The 9912-nt window shown below is 39.0% G+C and overlaps 1 protein-coding gene across 1 annotated transcript in view; it reads left to right on the plus strand.

Annotated features, from left to right (window-relative positions):
- Nucleotides 1–97: 97 nt before the first annotated feature.
- SCAF11 (SR-related CTD-associated factor 11) overlaps nt 98–9912 on the plus strand; it is a 54848-nt gene continuing 45033 nt past the window's right edge. Inside the window, exon 1 of the mRNA XM_009327598.1 lies at nt 98–230. The gene's annotated coding sequence lies outside the window, so the exon portion shown is untranslated. The remainder of the gene's footprint in view (nt 231–9912) is intronic.

Genomic DNA, 9912 nt, shown 5'->3' on the forward strand with positions numbered 1-9912 from the left:
CGGGTAGCAGGAGTTACGGGAAGACTTTGCGGTTGTGTGCACGGAGACGCTCAGCTTAAAGCCCAGCTCTGCTTTTGTGCTGTGGTGGAGTCGCGACTGACTTCAACGTCAGTAAAGTTGCACCGAGTAACGCTGGAGCCTGGAAGTGATGCAGTTACCAAGCCAGTGAGGCACTCCAATTCCTCCTGTGTTTTAGAGTACATTGCGTCCTAATTTTTTTTTTCCCTTTGGTGAGTATGAAGAATATTATTAGCCTGAGCCCCAAATGTAACTCATCTTCGACAACCTATCTCCACGTTTATAACTTCAAAACAAAACAATTTTGGTAGGGCTAAAATTGGTCCCCTTCCTCTCACGATGCGTTTATTTTAGACTGCTAATTAATTTTTAATTTTTAGGGAGAATGAGATAACAGAGAAAGGCCAGGTAGTTGCTGTTTAGTATCAGTAACTAGGTACTGTTGGCAAAGAATCATTCATTTAAGATGTCGAGAGGCAGTTAAGGCTGTTCACATCTAAGTAATAATTATATAATGGACTGGAATGCCCCTGATTAATGAACGCCTGTTTTAAGATTGTAACTATAGCTTTTTAGGGCTATAAAAAGTTAGCTATCTAGCTAACTTAGTGTCTGATGTTATGTTTGTATGTCACTAATGTACTGGGGGCTTTCAATTCTCTTTCAGTGGATCATAGTTTTAAGTCAAGTGTAATCTAACTTAGAGTTTTACTATGTGGGTATTCAGACTCTGTTACACATGGGAGAAGAGGAATGGGGGAAGTCTTTAGTCATTTTGTCATGGTTTCTTTCAGTCTCAGAAGAAATAAATAGTAGGCTGCTTAAATGAAATTACAGGTTGCCTAAAATTCGCTATTATTTGGTTGATCATACATATGGTAATCTATGTCTCTTTTTTAACTGGAAAGCTGTATTTAGAGATTCACAAGATTAAAAAAAAAAACGGATAGCATCTTCTTTAGTCACATGGAAAAGACTTGGAAGTAATCCCAAGTACTTTTTCAAATGTTTTCTTTAGAATTTCTAGGAACATAACGTTTGTTGTTCTGTTTTCCTTAGACGAGATGACAAATACTTGAGGGGGGGAGGAGCCTATTTAGACTTCCAGTCACAATGTTAAATCTTTTGCAGCTTTCCTTTCAGTAGTTTACATTTACTCTCTGTAAACTTCCAGAATGATAAATGGCCCAAATAAGAAATACATCCATTTTCTTTCATGTTCTACTCGCCTTCAAGTGTGCTTGTGAATAAGCAGAATGGACAACAGCTTTGTGGCCTTGGGGGGGAGAGGGAAGAGTGGAAATCTCTCTCATCCAAATGGTCTTGAAAGATAATGTTTTTCAGACCTTCTTTAACAGCAGTAAACCCGGGTTCACTAGTTTACCTTGTATTGAAATTATCTTTAAGATCAGGAACATCTTCAGATTATCTTTAAGATCTCCAGGAATTTGGTGAGATTTGTGAACATGAATTTATAGCTCAAACACAGTATGTGAAGGTTGTTGAGTTTGACTCAACAAGGAGATGTAAGTTTATCTTATTCTCCAGTTATTCAGCTATCGCTTTTGAAACATCCAGATGATAAAGAGTTACTTTGTGCTCTCGACTGACTGTAGTTTGACAACAGTTGATGCATGACTTCTTAGCCTCTGGTATTATAAAACTTGTAGATGGTTCTGCTCTTGTTACAAACATCTGTTGTTGGGGTTTTTTTCCCCTGTTACGGGGATTCTTTGCAGAATCTTCTCAGTTTCCCACTGTCCTGAGTACTAAAAAACCTGTGCAAAAACTTAAGTTATTTAAAGTTGGCTTTATTTAGTAGTTATTTTACAGGTGATTTTATTTCGGTTAATGCTATATGTAAACATACATGATATTCACAGGGGGGAAAAAAACCACCGCAGGAAAAAGTGTGATGGACTGACTTGCCATACCTACACCAAAATTCTTGAAGCCTGGCCTTCTGTCAGTCCCCTGTTCGGTGTTGGGATTTTCTTTGCCAGCAGTCTAAGGTGAGGGAGAAAAAATGTCCTTCCAGTTAATAGTAACAAAAACATGCTGATTAGTTCCTACTGATAGCTAAACTGATTATTCAGTGCTGTTGACCATTATTATCAATTTGTCTGAATGAATTCTGAAATGGTTACAGTTAATCTGCTAAACCATTTAAGATTAAAGTAGATTTTATAAATCTCAACATTGTTTAATTTTTTTGCCTTTTTTTTTTTTGCAAGTTGGAGATACAGTGTTAAGCAGCTTTATACCCTACCCCTTCTTCAGTAGTCATAAATACTAGAGGTCTCTAATGTGCATATTCTGTAGAGTGCTTCAAAACAAGGGCTAGTTCGTGGCTTTTCAGCAGTGAAGGCACATTTTGTTTCATCTGTATGTACTAGTCCACCTTGCCCTGAAGGGCGGTGACTTTGATCTGAGAGGATATGAGTGCAGTGGATATGAGTCCAGTGGCATTGTATCTTCTCTTCCCTACTTGTTTGATCTCTTTTTACCCGACGGTTGAGGATATGAACACAGTTTGCAAGCAGAAAGCCGTGAACGTCTCTCTTTTGGGTTTGAAAGTTGCTTGGTTTTGGTACCCTGAACCACTTGAGTAGGATGATTCTCCTGCATAGGAAGTTAGCTGCAGTCGTGAAATAACAAATGGAGGGCTGCAGCTGCTGGAAGATGGAAGGTGAATGCGTGTCTGCCTTTCTGTTCCCTAAAGCTGCAGCTCTGCTGTCCTGAACAGTTGTCTATCACCTCTCTACATCTGGGTCTGGTGGAGTGCCAAAGGCAGGGTGACTGCATTGGGGGGGCTCTCAATGGTTGAATATGCATATTCTGTACTTCAGTGGCCCACACCAGATTCAACAAGTAGTTTATCTCTGACAGGAATTAAAAAAAAAAAAAAAAGTGCTAAGGAAGTTGCCTCTTGCTTTTAGAAACATTCTGCTTTCCTACAGCTTATTTTTATGGCACATCAGATTGTTTCTGCAACTTAAAAGTCTTGAGGAAAGCTAATTAAATTTAACAAAATGTGGAAGTTGTCACTTGTAGGCTGGGGAAATTGTTAACTGACTTGGCAAAGATGATCAAAACACTACATTTAATTATGTATGAGTAGGCCAGATTAAAATAAACTTTGTGTAAAATGCATTTACTCAGGTAACATATATACACATATACCTGTAGGCATATGTGCATCTATGCCTTACATTTGTGTATGTCATGCTAAAATGAATATTTTCAGCCATTCATTTTTTTTATTATCAAGTAATGCTGTCTCACAAATTAACTTGATGAAACAGTAGTATTACTCTGTCTTTTTTTCTACATGAGAACATAAAATTTGAATTTTAACTCAAAAATACTCCATCACAGCAAGCATGAAAGGTAACATTTTAATTTGATGATTCTATGGCCAGTGGCATTTCTTCTTAACTTTCTGAGATTATTCCAGATTATTTCACGTGTGTGTATATATAAATATGTAAAAAAAAATCTGAATGGATATGTAGAGAGAATGGGGAAGGAGAAGAAATATGTCTTCCAGAAGCTGTTTTCAAAAGCCTAATGCTGTGGTAAATTGCAGTATCTGATCACTTTTTCTAATAGACACTAATAATAATGTCTGTCTTAATGCAGATTTTATTGGTGAACTCCCATTAAAATGCAATCTTTGTTCCTCTGTTATTAGGTCTGTAAGTACTGCTTAACTGCGATCTGCCTTCAAAGGTACGATCTGTGAGTAAACCTGACTGATGCATTTAATGATGTTTGGAACTTTTCCAAGCTAGTATGAAATTGCTTGGAAACGTCAAGTGAGTTAACACTTGTTGTCTCTCTACTACCCAGCATTTGTTAGACTGCCAGCAGTAATAAGGAATGTGAAATTCCATGGGATCGGTGTCTGGGTAGAAGTCCTCGTGTATGTCCATACCTTGAGATAGCAACACAGGCCAAAACTGCAGCAGTGAAGACTTCTACCTTTCTTGGTATGCCACAGGAGAGATGGAGACCTGAGTGAAACTGAGCTGTACTGGTATTCAAAACTTGAGTTTTAAGGTAGAATCTGAAGATAGATGAGTGGTGTGAGTTGGACTGCTTGCTATCCAGAGCAAATGACTTCAGCAATTCTGGACACAAGGGGGACAATGAAATTCTTCTCTGCTTTCTATACAGCCACTGAATAAGCACTTCTTGTACACAGTTTTGCTTTTTCTGAACATTCTTAGTTTGTTACTTGTGATGTGAAAGGCAGTGACCCCTGTGGATGGATAGGTGTAATGAAAAGTAATCGGAAGTCCTGTGAAACAGTTGGAGAAAAGCAGTCTGTTAGGACTACCTTGCGCTCGTTGGAGTTTTGTTTTAGAGATGTTACCAAATAAAGATACCTGTAACAATGAAGGTAAAGTATATTCTTCTCTCTAAACCTATGCAATTGTGATTTTTAAGATGCAGCTTCGTCAGCCCAAGCATGGAAGGCACCTTATACGACTCTTAGATAAATCAGTTGGTACCAGCAGTTATTTTGTGGTTGTTATTGTGGCAAGAAACTTCGAATGAGAATGGGGTTCATCATTGTAAGGAGCTTCTAGTATTGTTGATGTGGGAAGCTTAAGTTCTTTTTGAAGCTTTGCAATGAGATAGAATAATCAATTACAATGAAAACTAGGTTGGTTATGTAAGAATTCGCTGTAAAGTACTGTTTTGTTACAGGTGATTTCTTGGTGCCATCTGTAGAGTGAAAGTAACCCAAAATGGTGATTAGCACGTTTTCCTATTAGTAGAGTCTCTTCACGAGTTGAAAGGAAAGGTGATGGAGTTCAGGTTGTATTTTCAAGCTCAGATCTGGCTTTTCCCTCTTGCGTGGTTAATAGTTTCTGCTACCTTTTGTGTGTTGCTATTGGCATTAAGGAAACCTTCTCTCACATACCTGTCTTCCATTCCTGGCCATGTTTTTCTAGCTTTATTTTAGCTATCTTGAAAGTTATCACTGAGTAAGGGCTGTGAAAGCAAGATCAACAGTAATTGAAACTGCTCACTCCCCGTCTATCTACTACTTCTGAAATGATGCCTGATGCATTGTTATTCTACAAATATTAAAGGAGATTTTGTGCAAAATACAGTTACACTTAAAATTATTTCAGTTGTCATATATCTTTTGCAAACTCTTTATTTTCCCACCATTTTCCAAAAATAGCATTTCTTTTTGTCTGAGATTTGTAAGAGGTTAGTGTAGGTCTTTGACCTGAGCTTATAAAATACTGTTATTCAAAGTTAAAAGGAGCTTGAGGATTGTGATTTTGACACCATAGCTTTCATCTAGTGTTTTTTTTAAGAGTTTGCCTCAGAGAGGCAAAATGTACTTTTAAATGGCTATGTTATTTTCTTTCTTTTGTTTTTGAATCAATGTCTGTATATTTTATATGTAAGCTGAAATTGCTTTTTATGGAAACGCATTTTTTTAATACCAAAAGAACACATCGTATCACTAAACTCTTGATTTGATGCCTAAAATGAAAGAACAGCATGCTTTTAACAGAGGACTCAAATTCAGTGTATTTCTATCAAGCGTGTGTGCATGGTTCTATGCAATCTTCTCTAGTGTGTTTTTTCCATTTAAGTAAATCCATAGAATTATGGGGGAGCCTATACATTACATAAATTTTGTTAGAGGGATGCCCTTCAGTTTGCAGGGGATCAACATTCAGAAGCCGAGAAATAAGACTACCATGATGTAGGTGAAAAAAAAAACACGGTAGTCTGTAACTGGACAATTGTATGCTCTTTCCTCCTTTGCTGGATTCAGCCCTTTCTTCTTTGGCTCAATATACTTTTCTAATCACCTACCGCTCTGGTTTTGTTGCCCCACTAATTTTTTGCATCTTAAATGTGCTTCTTGCCATTGCTACTGCCCCTGAGCTTTCCATTTGAGTTCAGCCTTACTCCATCAGTTTTGCCCATCATTTTCCCTTCCACTGTTAAAAGGTCTTAGCTTTTCCACTTCTGTCTTTGCAAGGTCTTTTGGTTCAGCTCCCGCATCCCTGGTGTTTAAGTTGAGCTATTCGGGCATGTTTAGGATGGTATTAAGAAAAATAAAGATGGTCTTCCTAGTTTCTTTAGCATCAGAGAAATGATTGCAACAAGTCCTGCTGTGTTGCCATAGCACTGGCTGAAGTATGCTCATTCATCTTGTGGGAATGTTGGATGTGCAGTGTAGCAATGGGATAGGAACTTCAAATTATTAGTGTATGCTAAGCATAGATCCAGTTTATGGGGGAAAAAATTAAATGCAATGACTAGCAAAGATTTCTTGAGTAAATGCAAACTTTTTTTTTCCCAGATCTATGACATGGCTAGATTTGGAAGAGTTGCTTGTGGAAAGCATGTTCTTGATCTCAGTGACCCACTGCTAAATATCTGCTCTTTGGTGGAAAGCATGAAAATACTGGTGCTTCCAAGTGGCTAGGAAAAAAGTGCCTGGTGTTTTTTTTTTTTAAACTGTTCTTGGAAATGGCTGAGCCATTTTTGCTGACTTTGGTATGTAATGCTATCCCTTCCAGCTGCAAAAGTATGCATGTGACTAAGGACCCTCAGCAGCGGAAGGCAAGGTCATGAGTTTATGCTGATTTGATTAGTTGCTTGAACCATGTGCACCATGACAATAGTATCTAATCCCTAATTAGTCCCTGTTATTTGTAAATCTCAATTTCACCCAGTTTGGTCACAGACTACTTAGAAGGAACACCTAAGTGCTGAATTGTACATTTTGTGAAAGAATGTTATGTACACTATTTTCTTTCATATTTCTTTGTACTATGTTAATCACTACGGTACTTCAGTGTTTTATCAGCAGTGTATGAAACAACATGACTTAGCCCCTGGCATACATGCATGTTCTCCCTGGGGGGGTGATTGTGGTATAGTGTGTCTTCTGTGGGGAGTCTTGTCGTACACAGGCACACGTGAAACAGCAGCACAGTGCATATTGCCTTCTATTGAAAATACTGTTTTGGAAAGCAAAATGGGGTGGTCTTTTAATTTCTGTGACTATACACTTCATCATCTCGTATCAATCTTTAGAAGGTTCTATTCATCCTGTCTTCTGTATAAATGAAGCTGTTTTGTCCTGGGGGAGTTGACCATAGTTCCAACGAGCATTCCTTCTTATGGCTGTCGTGGTCCCAGCTGTGGACTTCTGTAAAGATTAGGTCTGGGATTGTCTTGTATAATTCAGAAGGTCTTTGGAAAGCAGCGTTATGAGTGGCAGCCTTACTGAGGAGCTATCCTGCAAAATTGCCTTAGTTCAGTGCGTAGGGAAACTATGTGGCTTTGTCCTCACTGCTTTTGCGTTGTCAAGAGCTGACAGAGGCTCGAGTAACCTAGTTTGTCCTCTGGCAGAGTGGAAATGGGTTTTCTCACAGACTTGAGAAATGTCACTAAAGAGCCAGTAGGGACACAAGCATAGCTTTAAATTACAGGTTGGGTTGATCAGCTGTGAATATATACTTTGAATCAAATGAGACTGCGCTGTGACAACTAACTCCCCAAAGTGCTTCCCTCCCGTCCCCCTTGCTGAGTTGCAAGTTTAGCTTCATCTAGTTCTTGCTCTGCAAACTGAATTTGCCTAAGCACTGGACCATCTTGGTTGTCAGTGGTCACCCTGAAAGTACTGATAGTATGGAGCTGTCATTTCGCTATACTTTCCTATGTAATTTCATGTGGTCTGATGAGTTAACCTCACAGCTGCTGGCAGATACTGAAAATGCTGGAGAGATAATTGATTTAGATTGACTTCTGGAGGGAATCTGCCGAAATACAGTTTCTCATTGCTGCTTACTGGGTACGAGCCCTTAATATGAGTTCAGGAGACATCCTAAACTTCTGCCACCTATCCTAGTGGAACAAAGTGGTTTATGGTTGACAGTGCAGAAAGATGAGAAATGAAATTTGCCTTCTGTAGATAATTACCCATCAGTGCCAGTAAGGTAGCTGTAGTTCAGTACCAAACTCAAATTTGTCATGTCTAAAAGCTGCTAACTGCTATGCAAGCTTGTAATCAGCTTTTCTTTACCTTTTCATGAGCTTCCTCAGAAAATGGGGCTCAGTCTTGTGTGATAGCATGGTGAGAACTGATGTATACAGGAGCACATTCTTCAGTGTGTTTTTGACAAAGAGAATTAGTATCCCTTTGGTGCTTTAACTGTTTTGGTCAAACATCATACCTTTTCTGGCTTTGTGGAAGTATCAGTCTTTATGTGTATTGTCCCAGTAGTTATGTGGATGCTCATGATTCTGATGAGCAAATCAGCCCTTGCATGTGTGTCATCTTTGGGGCGGGTGTGTCCGTGATGTAAGTGTTTCACAAACCTTGGTGCCTTGCGTTGTCTTAAGTTATCTACTACTTAAGACTGATAAAACAGCTCGCTCTTTTGGATGGTTTCTTGGGATGGGATTTGGAATTTCGTTGAAGCCTCTGATAGCTTTATTATCAGTTGAATTTTAGCACAAGACTTGAGTTTGTCATTCTATTACTGCTTGTTTTCCAGTGCTAATGGTTCTTCTGTAACCTATATTCTTATTTTTCTTTATTACTAGGCAAAAACCAGTGAGAACTGGTTACTTTGGGAAGGAAAGGAGTATGAAGGCTGGTAGATCAGGGAGCCATCTGCATGACTGGGATTCTGAGGTGGAGGGATGCTTGTCCCATGTGCAAGTTTCCCAGTACAGAGAGAGATGGGAAGTTCCTTAATGGATACCTGTTGGTGATACTAACTTTGTTACTATCTTCAGTCTCTCATACGCGTAAATCTGTTGGGTTTGGGGTTTCTTTTGGCTTTGATAATAACTCTTACTTAAAAGCATTAGATTGGCACCATGCTGTTGTTAGAGGTATTAACAGCAAAGTACAAGTATGTTGCCCTTTTTTTCAGGTTGGTAGTCTGTCTGGTTTAGTTCTGTGTTGTACTGAAGCTTTTTGGATAGTAACTTTTCTAAGTAGAGCTAGAACACGGTTATTCACTCTTACACATGTGAATAACATATGATGAATAAAGTATTCTTCATTTACTGTTAGTAATTGTAGAATACTGAAGAAACTTGTGGATCACCATGACCTGTCAAGGCATAGGTACATGAAATGGTACTGCTGACATTGCTTGGGTACCCTCTTTTACTGTCCAGTAAACTGAAGTGTTTTAAATGCTACACTAGAGTTCAATCTGATTTGTAGCAGCACTTCAACACATAACATTCTGTAAAAGACATGGTGTGTCCCCCACAGTTTATAGAATATTGTCAAATATGTGAGGTCTTACGAAACGGCATCTTTCTTACTGCCCTGATGTTTTGCCTATGTCTTGCAGGTGCTCTTTTGTTAAACTTCAGTGAGGATCACTGGCTACTCCCTTGACTTAACATGAAAAAGTCTGTATGGCAGGTTTTAAGCCAGTTTATGATTATAAGCTTCATACAGGAAGGAGATTACCTTGTGTGTGTATCCACTGTAAGGTTCTAAATCTTCCTTGAAACTCTTGGCTCTTCAGATGGTCAGACAGGTTACTAGGTGATAATTGCTGCACCTGAGCCACTGCAGCAGTTCCTCAAAGGTGTAATTGCACATTTCCATTGAGTTCTACGTGCCTTCCTTGCTTAGGAGGCAGTTACGATGTTGTCCTGTATACTTCGTGAATGCTGACTGGACATGAGTGTTGAGTGTCTGCAGCTGCTATTCAGTCTGTTATTGTCGAGGTGGCCACAAAAATGAAAGTGCTGAATCTAGCAGGGACATAGCTGTAGCCCCAGCATCTGCAATATAAGTGTCCTTGTCAGCGTCATGCTGCTAGACTGTGGAAAAAGAAATCCTGAGGAGGCTATCCGCTGTGTTGTTTCGGG

This window comes from Pygoscelis adeliae, unplaced genomic scaffold, assembly GCF_000699105.1.
Source record: "Pygoscelis adeliae isolate BGI_AS28 unplaced genomic scaffold, ASM69910v1 Scaffold113, whole genome shotgun sequence".
Taxonomy (NCBI): domain Eukaryota; kingdom Metazoa; phylum Chordata; class Aves; order Sphenisciformes; family Spheniscidae; genus Pygoscelis; species Pygoscelis adeliae.